The 12,171-nt window shown below is 46.1% G+C and overlaps 1 protein-coding gene across 4 annotated transcripts in view; it reads left to right on the top strand.

The window, feature by feature from the left end:
- TRAF3IP2 (TRAF3 interacting protein 2) overlaps positions 1-12,171 on the top strand; it is a 48,505-nt gene that overhangs the window by 748 nt on the left and 35,586 nt on the right. The window contains exon 2 of one of the 4 annotated variants that reach the window (XM_034991845.1): positions 6,675-6,811. The gene's annotated coding sequence lies outside the window, so the exon portion shown is untranslated. Of the gene's footprint in view, positions 1-6,674; positions 6,812-7,500; positions 7,780-12,171 lie in introns of those variants that run through there. The other 3 variants (XM_034991846.1, XM_034991843.1, XM_034991847.1) reach the window with 3 other exon arrangements.

Below are 12,171 nucleotides of genomic sequence, written 5' to 3'. Positions count from 1 at the left end.
TATGGCTCCAGCTACCTTGTCAGCTTCAGGTACCAGTCAGCAGCACGATCCCGTTTGCTTGTCTGTTTCCAACTTAGAACTACCCATATTCAGAGAGTCCCAGTCTGTGACTTCCTCCCATAGACTAGCTTACCTCCCCACAGAAGACATGCCCTCTATTCAGGGTCCTGGCCCTATTCAAGGGGCCCAAGAGAGGAAGAGCTGATTCTCCCATTCTGGTCCAAGGCCAATCTTAGTCCTCAAATCCTTTTCATGATTGAACTCTTCTTGAGATTATTAATAATGGAAATGCCCACAATTCTCAAGGAAAATCTTTTTCCTACCTGAGACTATTGGAGGGGATGGGGCTTGAGAAAATTGGGAAAATTCCAATAAGGCAAATCAAAGTCAAATATGAGTCATATATTATTTCATATCTACAATATAAGTTCTGGTGTCATCAGGGACCCAGACTACTTCCATCTTGCTGCTCTACCATTCTTGGGGTGTTACTGTCAACCACATGGTCCCCAAAAGCTTACATCCACAACTAAATCCACAGTCTAGCCAATGATAAGTGGAAAAAAGAGGAAATCATGCCTCTTCCCTTGAAGGGCATGACACTTTCCTATCTTCTTTTTTTTTTTTTTTTTTTAAGATTTTTAAAATTTATTTGACAGAGAGAGACACAGTGAGAGAGGGAACACAAGCAGGGGGAGTGGGAGAGGGAGAAGCAGGCTTCCCGCCAAGCAAGGAGCCCAATGTGGAACTCAATCCCAGGACCCTCAGATCATGACCTGACCCGAAGACAGACGCATCATGACTGAGCCACCCAGGTGCCCACTTTCCTATCTTCTTAATCAGAACTTAGTCCACATGGCCATATTATCCACAGGGAAGGCTGGGTAGTATAGTCTTTATTCTGGGCAGCCATTTGCCCAACTAAAGATTCTATTACTGTGGCAGAAAAAGAGACTGGATTTTAGGGTTCACTTTCAGCCACTGCTGCAAACATCAACAACCTAAATTGGGTTGAGCTGAAACTGGGTCCATTTCCTTAAGAGAGTCTCCTAGAGAGGGGGAGGAACAAGTCAGCCTACCCCTCTAGGAAAGCCAAGGTGAGCATTAAAAGGGGACTTGCTTGTCATGCATTGTCATCATCTTCAGATAAAAGCAAGGTGCTCAGTGAGACAAAGACTATTTCCACAGAGAACAGGAAAGCCACAACATGGGCCTGAGGCCTTGTGCCACCACCATGAAGACACATAGGCTTTCCTCTACCGCTAGACCCTATCTTGAAGAGAAAGAGGCAGAAATACCAAAAGACTGAATAATTGCCAAGGAGAGAGTGAATTGAGACTGAATTGCTCTGAATGGAAGCCTAAGGTGTTTCCCTGACTCTTTAGTGGGATGGGAGCTCATGAGGACAAACTAAATCCTAGAAAAAGTGTTGCAGGGTTTTGGTTTTGTGTTTGGCTTAATCTACTAATGAAATCTCTCTCTCTCTCTCTCTCTCTCTCTCTCTCTGTCACACACACACACACACACACGAGTAAAATTTCCTGATCTTATTGTTTTTAAGATACAATTCTAAGAACATCTTTCTTATAGATAGCACCACTACCTCTGTTAACTCTTACTTCTACATGCATTCTGCCAAGTAGGCAAAGCTGACGTGAAAAGAATCCATGTTTTTTTCTCTGACAGGAAGGTGTCATCACCAAGGTAGCACGCTTAGAGAGAGAAGACAACTATGCTTTCAGGTGGCCTAGAGGTGAAGTCGTCCGTCTGTCCCCAGACCAGAGTGCAGAGCAAGGCGGGCAAAAGCCCTCACCAGGTGTGTGGTCCGACCTTTGGTTTTTCCTCAGCTGGGTCCTCACATGTGGTTGGATGCTCTGATCTGTAGTAAATTCTCTGACATATAATACTCCTTTAGTCAATTGGTAGCATAAAAGTACATCTTCCTGCTACATATGAATAGTTGTATTATCTACTATTTTGTTGTTTTTCCCCCTTACAGTATTGACTGATAACCGATTCTAATTGAGTTACGCATTTGTTTGATAGTTAGTATTTATTATTATAATAGCAGCTAGTATGTATTGAGCACAATGCCAGAGACTGCACACAGATCATGTAATCTGCTCTTCATACTCATCTCACAGAGCGGCAGAACACAGTTGTGTCATTTTTCTGGCTGAGGAGGCAAATGGGGCTAAAGTCTACCCTGGTCCTCACTCACCAAGGGCTGTGCTGAGGGAGAGGCTTCATTCCCCTTTCCTCACACAAAGCCAGGAGAACTGCTACCTTTGGAGCCTTACTCACCTGTGAGAGAGAGAGGCCTTACTATTCCCATTCCAGAGATTAAGAAACTAAGGAACAAAGAAGTTATGAAACTTCCCTAAGGTCACACAACTGGCAGGCGGAGGAATAGGGACCCAAACCAGATGCCTGACTCAGAGCCCAGGCTCTTAACCTGGACGCTATTGGTATAATGTCTGTTCCACTCCCTGGGAAATTCCCAGTCTTAGGTTGTAAGCGCCCAGAAGACAGGCTTTTTGCATCCACATGATTTGCCTTCGATTCTATACAACGTACTATGTTAATGTGTGCGTAAAGTGCATTCTCGACACTAAAGGAGTGAATGCTCAGATTCTTTGGCCAGAGATCTCCAACTACTGCACCTAGCTGCTTGAGACGAGAATTTCATGCTATAACAAGAGAAGAGGCATTGAGAACTGTCAGGCCAATGATGCCCTGAGGAAATCAACCCTCTAGATTCTCTTGAGGATGTGCACAGTTCTGAGGCCAAGCAAGACTAGGGTCTGGCAGTCAGGCAACCAAGTCTGCTCGAAGGGGAGGGTTTAACGTGAAATGTCCACCTAACTCCCTTGCGTCCACACCTCACATCTTGGTGGAGCCCTGAAAGATCAGTCTGCCCATAAAATAGATCTCCCTTCTAACTGTGTGCCTAAAGTTTCCACCATTGAATGCATTTCTTTGGGTTCGGGTTGCCCTGCCTGCCAACACCACCCTCCAGATTCTCCCCGCCTGCTCCCTGATGCCTGAAATTCCTTTAATATGGAACAAAGGTTTTCATTTCATAGAGGGTGATGAGGCTTAAAATGCAAGCACCCCTCAGAGAGGTGGCATACTGATTTAAATTCACACCATGTAACTTAGGTATAAATGAGTGCTCAGGTTTTTTTTCCTGAGAGCACCTTTTGATGAGGGGAAGGCAGAGGAGAGAATAAGGACACTAGGAAAGGCAGTGTTAGAAGAAGGGTAGTCTAGAGAAAGAAAAGGGCACAGAGAGGAGATGAATCTGTGTGGCTTCAGCCTATGTGGGGCATCCTTGGCCCCCCCGCAGGTACCAGACAGCTCGGTGGAGGGGGGCAGCGTGGCTTTCTTCGAGAGTTCGCTCGGCCTTCAAACCCGGCTGTGTAGCCCTCGAAAGCTACTTAACTTCTCTGCACCTTCCTTTCCTCACCTGGAAAATGAGGTGAAAAAAACCCATTGTGCACGACTGCTCTGGGGATTTTTATTTTATTTATTTTATATTTTATTGTGGTGAAATGCATATAAGATAACATTTATCAATCTTAGCCATTTTTAAATGTACAGTTCAGTGGCATTTCGCACATTCACATTCGGTGCAACCATCCCCGCCATCCATCTCTAGAACTCTTTTCATCTTGCAAAACTGGAAGTCTATATGCATGAAACAATGATTCCCCATTCCTCCCTCTGATCTGCCCCTAGCAACCACCATTCTAATTTCTGTCCCTATGGATCTGACTATTCTAGGTAGCTTATATAAGTGGAATTACATAGTATTTGTCCTTTTATGACTGGCTTATGTCACCATAATGTCTTCCAGGTACAGCCATGTTTGTAGCACATGTCAGAATCTCCTTCCTTTTTAAGGCTGACTAGTATTCCACTGTATGGATAGATCACACTTTGCTTATCCACTCATCCACTGATGGACCGTTGTGTTGTTTCCACCTTTTGGCTATTGTGAATAATGCTGTTATGAACATAGATGTACAAATATCTCTTCGAGATCCCGTTTTTAATTCTTTTGGGTATTAAAAAAATTCTTTAGAGTATATACCCAGAAATGGAATTGCTAGATCATATGGCAACTGTATTTTTCTTTTGTTTGAGGAACCGCCATATTGCTTTCCACAGTGGCTACACCACTTAACATTCCCACCAACGGTGCACAAGGGTTCCCTTTGCTCCACATCCTCACCAACCTTAATTTCTCTCCTCCTCCTCCTCCTCCTTATCCTTCTCTTCCTTATAACCATCCTAACTATGAAATGTAACTTACACAGTTTTTGCTTCTGAAAGACACACAAGAACCCATTGAGGATCTTTCAGTTTGCATGCCTAGCACCTAGTGTGTGTGTGGAGTAAGGCAAGCACTCACTAAAGGTTTGGGGACTGGAATACCCAGAAGAGCTGGACTAGACCCTGGGAGCCTGGGTGTTTCTTCTCGTCCTGCCATTGTCTCAACAGCCATGCCACAGAGCTGTCAGAACAAGGGCCCTTCTCAGGGAAATTCCTTCTGGAGTGCCATAGTTTCACTCTGCCCTTTCAGCGTTTGAAATAACACCATTTAAAAATGGAAAATCAAGGCTCCTCCAAGGAATGAGTCTTTCCCTTTTTCCTTTCTTTTCATGGATTAATACTGCAGAATGGAGAGTTTCTGAACATCAGGTCCAAATGGCTTTGTTTGGTTTGGTTTACAGAGGTGGGAAGAGCTGACTTTCATCTAAGGATGTCTTTTGCAAGAATACTGAGCAGCTCTAGAAGCTGGCAAACACAAATCCTCCCCTCCTAGACTTCCAACTGTGGGGGAGAGAGCTGACCCCCATCTTGGCTACTCTACCTATTATGTCTACAGCAGCTAGCCCCGTATACACACCCGCGGCACCCTATGACTGGCAGTCTCAGCGCCACCCTTTTATTGCCTACAGCTTTTTTCCTTCTTGAGTGCTGTCAAGAGTTATGCAAAGGAAGTTACCTGTGGGCACCTGAGCATGTAGGAAGGACAGAGCACAACATGACAAGAAGGGACAAGAAGTAACATCCCCCCGGAGGTGAGACAGTTCCGGAATCCTTTTCCATAGACTAGCTGTGTAAACATGGAGAAGTTACTCAATGTCTCTGAGCCTTGGATTCCCAAAAGCCAAGTGGGAATGACAGTAAATGGCTTTCTCGGGACTGCTGGAGGGTTAAAGGAGCTGACAGGTAGCGTATGGTAGGTTCTCCGTGATGGCAGCTAAAAGGGTGTATGCGTTAGTCTGAAAACACCAGTGGGGACTCCTAGGGAACAGAGGTGCTCATTTCCCAGACTCCCTGACATTCCCCCTGCGTCCACATTTCCCTGTAGCTGCCTGTGGCACATTCAGACAAGACTCTCTCCTGTTCAGAATACCCTCTCTAAACAGTTTACGTCCTCAGGCTGCTTTCAATAAGGGCCCCAGCAAAGGCCCTAGGTAGGAACCATTAACCTGTTCCTCCAGGTGCCTGCCCTTCTGTTCAGGATAAATGGAGACAGGAGGAAGGCCCAGCTAACAGCTATTAAAAGCAGCACTTTAGCACCTGGTTATCTTCCTACAGCACCTGGTTAGTACCTGGTTATCTTCCTTCCTCAGGCCTCCCATCTGGGGAAACAGTTGGGAGGAGAAATGGAAAAGAAGATTCTCCCAGTTCTTCCTGATGGGTTGTATTCCGAAGGTAGTACTTGACAGAAGCATCTTCCAGGCTTTTCCCAAGCCGTATAAGGGATCGAAGAGAAATGAAAATGATTTTCACCCCTCCCCTTTTCTTGGCTCTCCTTATTTCCTCCCCTTGACATTCTTTTCTTCTCTGTTCTCCAAGTATCCTGGGACTAGCTGCTGTACAGAGAAAACTATTTTTCCCTAAACTAAAAAAGATTATTATTAAAATAATAATTTTGAGGCAGAAAGTTCAAGGCCAAGGTAATAAATACTATTTAAAAAAAAATATGCTTGTGGAAAAAAGACTCAAACAGCTCATATGTGTAAATAGTGTAAAAGTCCTCCATTCTCACTCGTTCCCCTCAATCTCATCCCCTGGAGGTGACAACCACTTAACAGTTTGCATGTATTTTTCCAGACATTTATGATTTCTTCATTTGACAGATAGAGAATGATTGCCTACTATGTTCTGGGCAGTGTGTCAGGTGCCAACCAGCAGTGAACAAACATGAATCTATATATGTATGTATATGTGTTTATCTGGCATATATATTGGCAAAAATGAGATCATATATCTCAATTAATAATATCCCAGAGCCACTTTTCCATGTTAGAATGTAGAAATAGGGGCGCCTGGGTGGCTCAGTCGTTAAGCGTCTGCCTTCGGCTCAGGTCATGATCCCTGGGTCCTGGGATCAAGTCCCGCATCGGGCTCCCTGCTCGGTGGGAGGCCTGCTTCTCCCTCTCCCACTCCCCCTGCCTGTGTTCCCTCTTTCGCTATGTCTCTCTCTGTCAAATAAATAAATAAAATCTTTAAAAAAAAAAAAAGAATGTAGAAATACATACATACATATTTATGAGTTTTCACAGCTGCATAGTATTCCATTGTAAGGATATACCAAAACATATACAACCTGTATATGTTATTTTAAAAACAATCCATGTTTCCTCTGCTTGCAGAATGCAGAGCAACCCACTTCATGGGACCTACTTGAGCAGAACCTGGCAGTCTGGATGGGGATGCTCCCGGGTCTGTCACCTGCACAAAGGTGGAGAGATGGCTAGCTGCACGGGCTGACCCTTGGGCCTCTCCACAGGTAGGCAAGGCCAGCCCCTGAAGCACAATGTGCCTGCCCAGGCATCTAGCTGTGGTGCCCAGCCGGCCAGTGCCATCACTGAGTTCACCCCCACATCCCTCTGACTCCAGAGCTCTAGAGGCCACAGCTCCCATCCCACTCTGCTGCCCTGGTCATCCTGTCGCCAGTGTCTCCTTCGACCGTAACTTCTGTAGGCTACTGATTAAACAAGCAGAAAGGAGAAGAAATAAACTTGAGGTCATGAAAAATGCAGCCAGAGGGAGAATAGTGCGTGTGTGCATGTGCACGGGAGTGTGCATGTGTGTGTGTGTGTGTTTTCTTAAAAGGAGTCACTTTTTTCGTGTCTGTTGATGGGCAGGGTGTGTGTGTGTGTGCACGCGGGTGCGCACACGCTCACATGGGGTGGGCAGCCAGTCCTCCCTCACCGTGAAGGGCAACAAATGCTGATGTTTTAAGCAGCTACAGATAGTTCTTGCCTCATATTCCACCCCGCTATCTGCCCCCAACCTCCTCCTTTGGAGCTGCTAATGAATAACCAATCTTAACACCCAAGTTCAACCCCCTCCCCAGGCACCCTCTCCGGCTACGGTTAGGGCATGCGGTAGCCCCGAGATCCGGGCCGTGTGGACATTCCTCCACAGTTACTTAGCTGGGTGGTGGAAACAAAAAATGCACCCTAATTGGTCAGTCAGTGGCCTTTTCTACGGAATGAAGGAGGTTTCTGTTTTAAGAAATAAAGTGACTTCTCGGCTGTTGATTCACTGCCCACAGGGAGATTTTTCAGCGGCGGCTTCTTAGCCTCCGTAGAAATTTGCATACAACTTCCACTTCCTGCTTCAGAGCCTGTTCTACGGCTTACCTGGGCCTGGACAGGGAGGAGGGAGGCGGGAGCCACCCAAGGTGCAGTGTGAGAAGGAGAGAGCACGACCACCCTGTCGGCCCGTCTGTCTGTGCTTGGTGGTGCTAAGGTAAGTTGTTCAGAGCTGTCGCCTGCCTAGCCTTACTTTTTAGCCGCTGACCCATTTTCCCAAACACTGTTTTCTCCTTCACCGAAACATTCTGCCTTCCTTTCCTCCCACCTTCCACCCCCCACCTTTAACTTGTTCCTGCACCCGCTTGGGCTGAGAAAATGACACTTAAAAGTTTCTGGCGGCGAGAAAGTGCCGGTGGTTTAGTATTTCAGACAGGCGAGCTGAGTGAGATTAACTCTTTGAGGAATGGACGGTGCGCACACGGGTGTTGTTTTCGGAGCTGCCTGGGAACCATTTGTTTGAGTACTTAGTGTCCCCACAAGTTTTGGTGAAGAATCCAGCCCCACTTCTCCAAGGAGGGAGCCCGGGATGGCAAAAATTAAGTAATTGGCTTCCAGCCCCGGGACACGTCAGTTTCAAAGATGGAAGGAAAACTCCCAGTTTTCTTGATCCTTGTCTCATGCAGGAAAAAGATCAACCCCACATTCTTGGGCCAGGAAGTTCAGCTCCGCTCTGTGCCGGGCCGGCTCCCCTACAGCCCCTCCGCCCCTCCCAAGCAGCCCGGACATTTACTGGCAACGAAAACCGGGGGAGAAACGCTATTGATCTCAGCAGCTAATCAAGCTTCATGTGACTTTCAAGTTCAAGATGATCTCTTAGAATAGGGGATTTTTTTTTTTTTTAATGGATGGGGGCAAGGCCAAATAAATAATAAAAAAGAGGACAAGAAACTTGGTTTCAAGTCCTCACTCCACTCCTTGCTGGCTCTGTGACTTAGGCAATTCACTTTGGTTTCCCTAGGCCTGGATTTCTTCATCAATAAAATGTGTGTGGGAGATGAACTAACATGATTTTGTCTAAATTCCCTTCTAACAAAATAATGGGAGTCCCAGAGGGCAAGCCGTACTGGGTGGTCTTGGAAGATTTGTTTTGTTTACTGACTATTCAAATATATTAATTTTACCTCCTGCTACTAGACAGTTCCTTGAGGAAAAAGATTTTGTTTCTTAATCCTTCTCTACCCCCTAGCATCCCATATAGTATCAAACGCTTCATAGGTGTTCAAGCTCTTTCCATATAAGCTGCTTTGATTTGTTTCACTCACCTGCTCTCAAGGCACAAGGTAAAAAGCAGCTTTCAAGGCCAAAGACTGGGGGTGGCTAGGAGGCCACGTGGCTCTGTGTGAGGGCTGCCCGGAATTTAGGCGTTTTTATTGGCTCTTGCTACATAAAACAGGGGGTTTCTTGAATTAGTTCATGTCCCATTTGGGTTCCCCAGGAAGAACTGTCCTGTGAACTTGCCCACAAAGTCAAGGCAGGCCAGAGAACTGGCAGACCAGCCTGGAAGTTTGCCTTACTGACTTAGCTGGAGCTGAAAACCACTCCTGGGCTAGACCAATCACTGGGGGGGAGGGGGGGGCCTTCAATGGGAGGTGAAAGGAAGCCGTGCAGCACATCCTGATACCATGTAAGGGTGATGGCTGTGATTGGACACGTCAGATGGCAGACACAGAATCCTTAACCTTTTCCAAACCACTACTTTATTATTATTTATTATTATTATTATTATTTCTTTGGGTCAATTATTTTTTGCCAGTACAGCTCCAACAGGCCCTGGCTGACTGGGACGGGCTGACTCAGGGCTTTAAGTATTGCCAAACTGTTTCTGTGGAAAGGCCCTGGTATAGTCATTGTCACGTTCTTACATGGCTTTCTGTCCCCTCCTCCCCCCGCCGCCCCCACGCCGGGATGAGAGGACAGAAATTTCAAGATGTTTCAACTGTGATGAGTTACCCATTCTATTTTCAAATAACGAAGCACCATTATCTGAAACGAGGCTCACTGCTGCCGGGCTGCCAGCCTAGCTTTTACCCAGAAAGACCACCCACAGTCATTCTTCATCTGGCGTTGCAGCTCCAAGTCATTTCATGATGGAGGTCACGAAATGGAGCCGTGACTGCTCTGCTCGCTGTGTGGGGTGGGCTGCCTAGGCGTGAAGTCAGGGCGATGAACCAGCAGGTCGGGGATAAGACTCCTAACTCGGGGATACTCACTTTTGGAGGGTGCAAAGACCGAAAACATTTAAGCCTGCTTCTCCCAGGACTAAAGAGTTAGTGACTTTCAAATGGCTCTGAAAACAGGAGGAGAAGGCAGTCATCTTTGCAGGCATTCTTTAACAGGCTTGCAGAAGACAGATTATGTAGGCAATTTGTCTAAATGAAATCTGTTTTACACAGCACAGAATCGAAAGCTCAGAAATACCCTGAATTCAACCATTTTTCTCCAGCAGGCAATTTTAGATTAGCCCATAAAAACATGTAAGAATTGCGGGCAACTGTTTGGGGGGGGGGCACAGATGAAGCACATTAAACTTTAAATTCCTTTCAGATCCAATGAAATGACCCCTAATGTTTGATCACATTTCCTTATCAAAACAATCTTGCCGTCCTTCCGTGAGAAAGCATCTGAGGATTGGAATCAAGGAGCTCTCCCCCTGGGCCTCTCCGGTTTCTTCTCAGAGCGTTGTCACCAAGATATTTTTAGTTCATGAAACCCCAGCTGTCCCTTCTCCCCCCGACATTCTTTGCATCGCATCACCAGCAGGCCTTTACTAGCCCACGTGCGCTTCAGTGCCTGGCCGCGAGTGCGTGTGGGGGCGCGTGCGGACGCGCGTGTATAGACACCATGGGGGGGCGTGCTGCGAGTTGTAAACTGGCTGAGCTTGGGGTGGGGGGTCCTTTCGTCTACCAGGGGACACCGTAGAGCTGTGCCCGTTTGGCTTGGTTCCCTGATGAGGCAGCTAAAATGGAGCCATTTGGGGGTGATGGAACTGCCGGGTCCTCCCCCAGCCCGCGTGTCCCCCTTCCTTCCACCCTGAAGACCGAGGCTGGCTGGGGTCTTGGCAGGTCCCTCCGCGGTGAGGGAAACTTGGCCCTTTTCTGCCTCGTTGTTTTCCTGCTCTGGGGGGTTCCAGTGTTTTTCCTTCTTCCCCTGCCAGGGTCACTGGGCCTCCCTCCCGTCTCTCATCAGTCTTCCTCCTCTGTGCTGTCTGTCTGGGCTCTTCCAGGCCCACCAGCTGACCTATAACACTCTTACCTTTCACCTGTATTCATTCTTTCCCTTCCCTTCCAGCTGCCCCTTCTCATACCCAGTAATACATAAAAATCACAATTTAAATAAATCTCTCTCCTACACCAATAAAGGGCACATTTTTAAAGATGTCCTTCAAGGTTTCCCCACTTTCCTTGTTGTCTTTCCTCTTCCATTCTCCTTTCTTACTTAATAGCTCTTCTTTTTTCTCTCCTGATTTTTGCTTTCTGCCCCTTCTCCTTCACTCTGGGGCTTGGACTGAAATTAAGAATCATAGATACATGCTTAGAGAAACCTTATCTGAAACAAAACGAACGAAAACCTGGGCTGGTTTGAGGTTGTTCTCCAAATATTTATTCCCAGCTCACTACAGAGCAGAATCAGTCCGTTCCCATTAGTCCATGGTCTCCTTGCTTAGCGACTCAGAGGAGCTCCAGAGCGAACTTCAAATTAGGTCAGGTCCTGCTGTGCTGCCTTCGGCCTGATGTGAGTCGTAGTGTGCAGGGGATGAATAAGGGCCAGTAAATGCTCCCTTGTCTCTTGGGCTCACCACTACTTCCAGTCCTCTGGCAAACCAAATGGAAGAACTTCTCTGTCTGGGAAATCCTGCAAGTAAACTTGGAAGTATTTGTTCACTGGAATTTGAACTGGAGCCAAGCAGTACACTCAAAACCAGCTTCCACTGAGCAAACCGACATTGTGAAAGTTTGCATGCATTTGGGCAGTAAACAAAGAACATTAATGAGTTTAAAGATTTTTTTTAATACGTGACTTTTAGACTTTTAATTTATTTTTTTTTTAAATTATTCCCTGAGGAATGAAGAGCTTGAGAATCTGTAATTGAAACTATCTGATCCAAATTGGATCTGAGGATCTTTCTAACTGTAAATTTATATATTTATTTATTATGTCCACCTGAAATATTCATGTTGTATGTCTCTAGGACTCTTCAACCCTGTTGTTGACCCAAAGAATTCTTTTTAAAAAAAATCCAAGCAGTTGGTGAACAGCAAGCCTGATTATTTAGGAGCTGGTAATGTGGTTTATTAATTACTCAGGCTGCTCACTTCTGCCCTTCCTCTGTTTCTTGCTATGCTATTTGTCTTCTTCCAGGGACATAACACCTTCATTAAATCCCATCCGTCCTTGCCTCAGAGGCGTCCCCTGGAAGATATCCCCTCTCTAGATGCATCACCATTTATCATCACCCTTTGTTTGTGCTCTGTCAACCAGTTTTCAATTTATTTTGAATTCAGTTTATGATTAAAATTTAATGAGATCCAATCAAGTGCTTTTCTCA

This window comes from Mirounga leonina, unplaced genomic scaffold, assembly GCF_011800145.1.
Source record: "Mirounga leonina isolate KUSES-001 unplaced genomic scaffold, KU_Mleo_1.0 Mir_53, whole genome shotgun sequence".
NCBI classification, from domain to species: domain Eukaryota; kingdom Metazoa; phylum Chordata; class Mammalia; order Carnivora; family Phocidae; genus Mirounga; species Mirounga leonina.
This window is presented reverse-complemented; position numbering and strand designations above follow the sequence as displayed.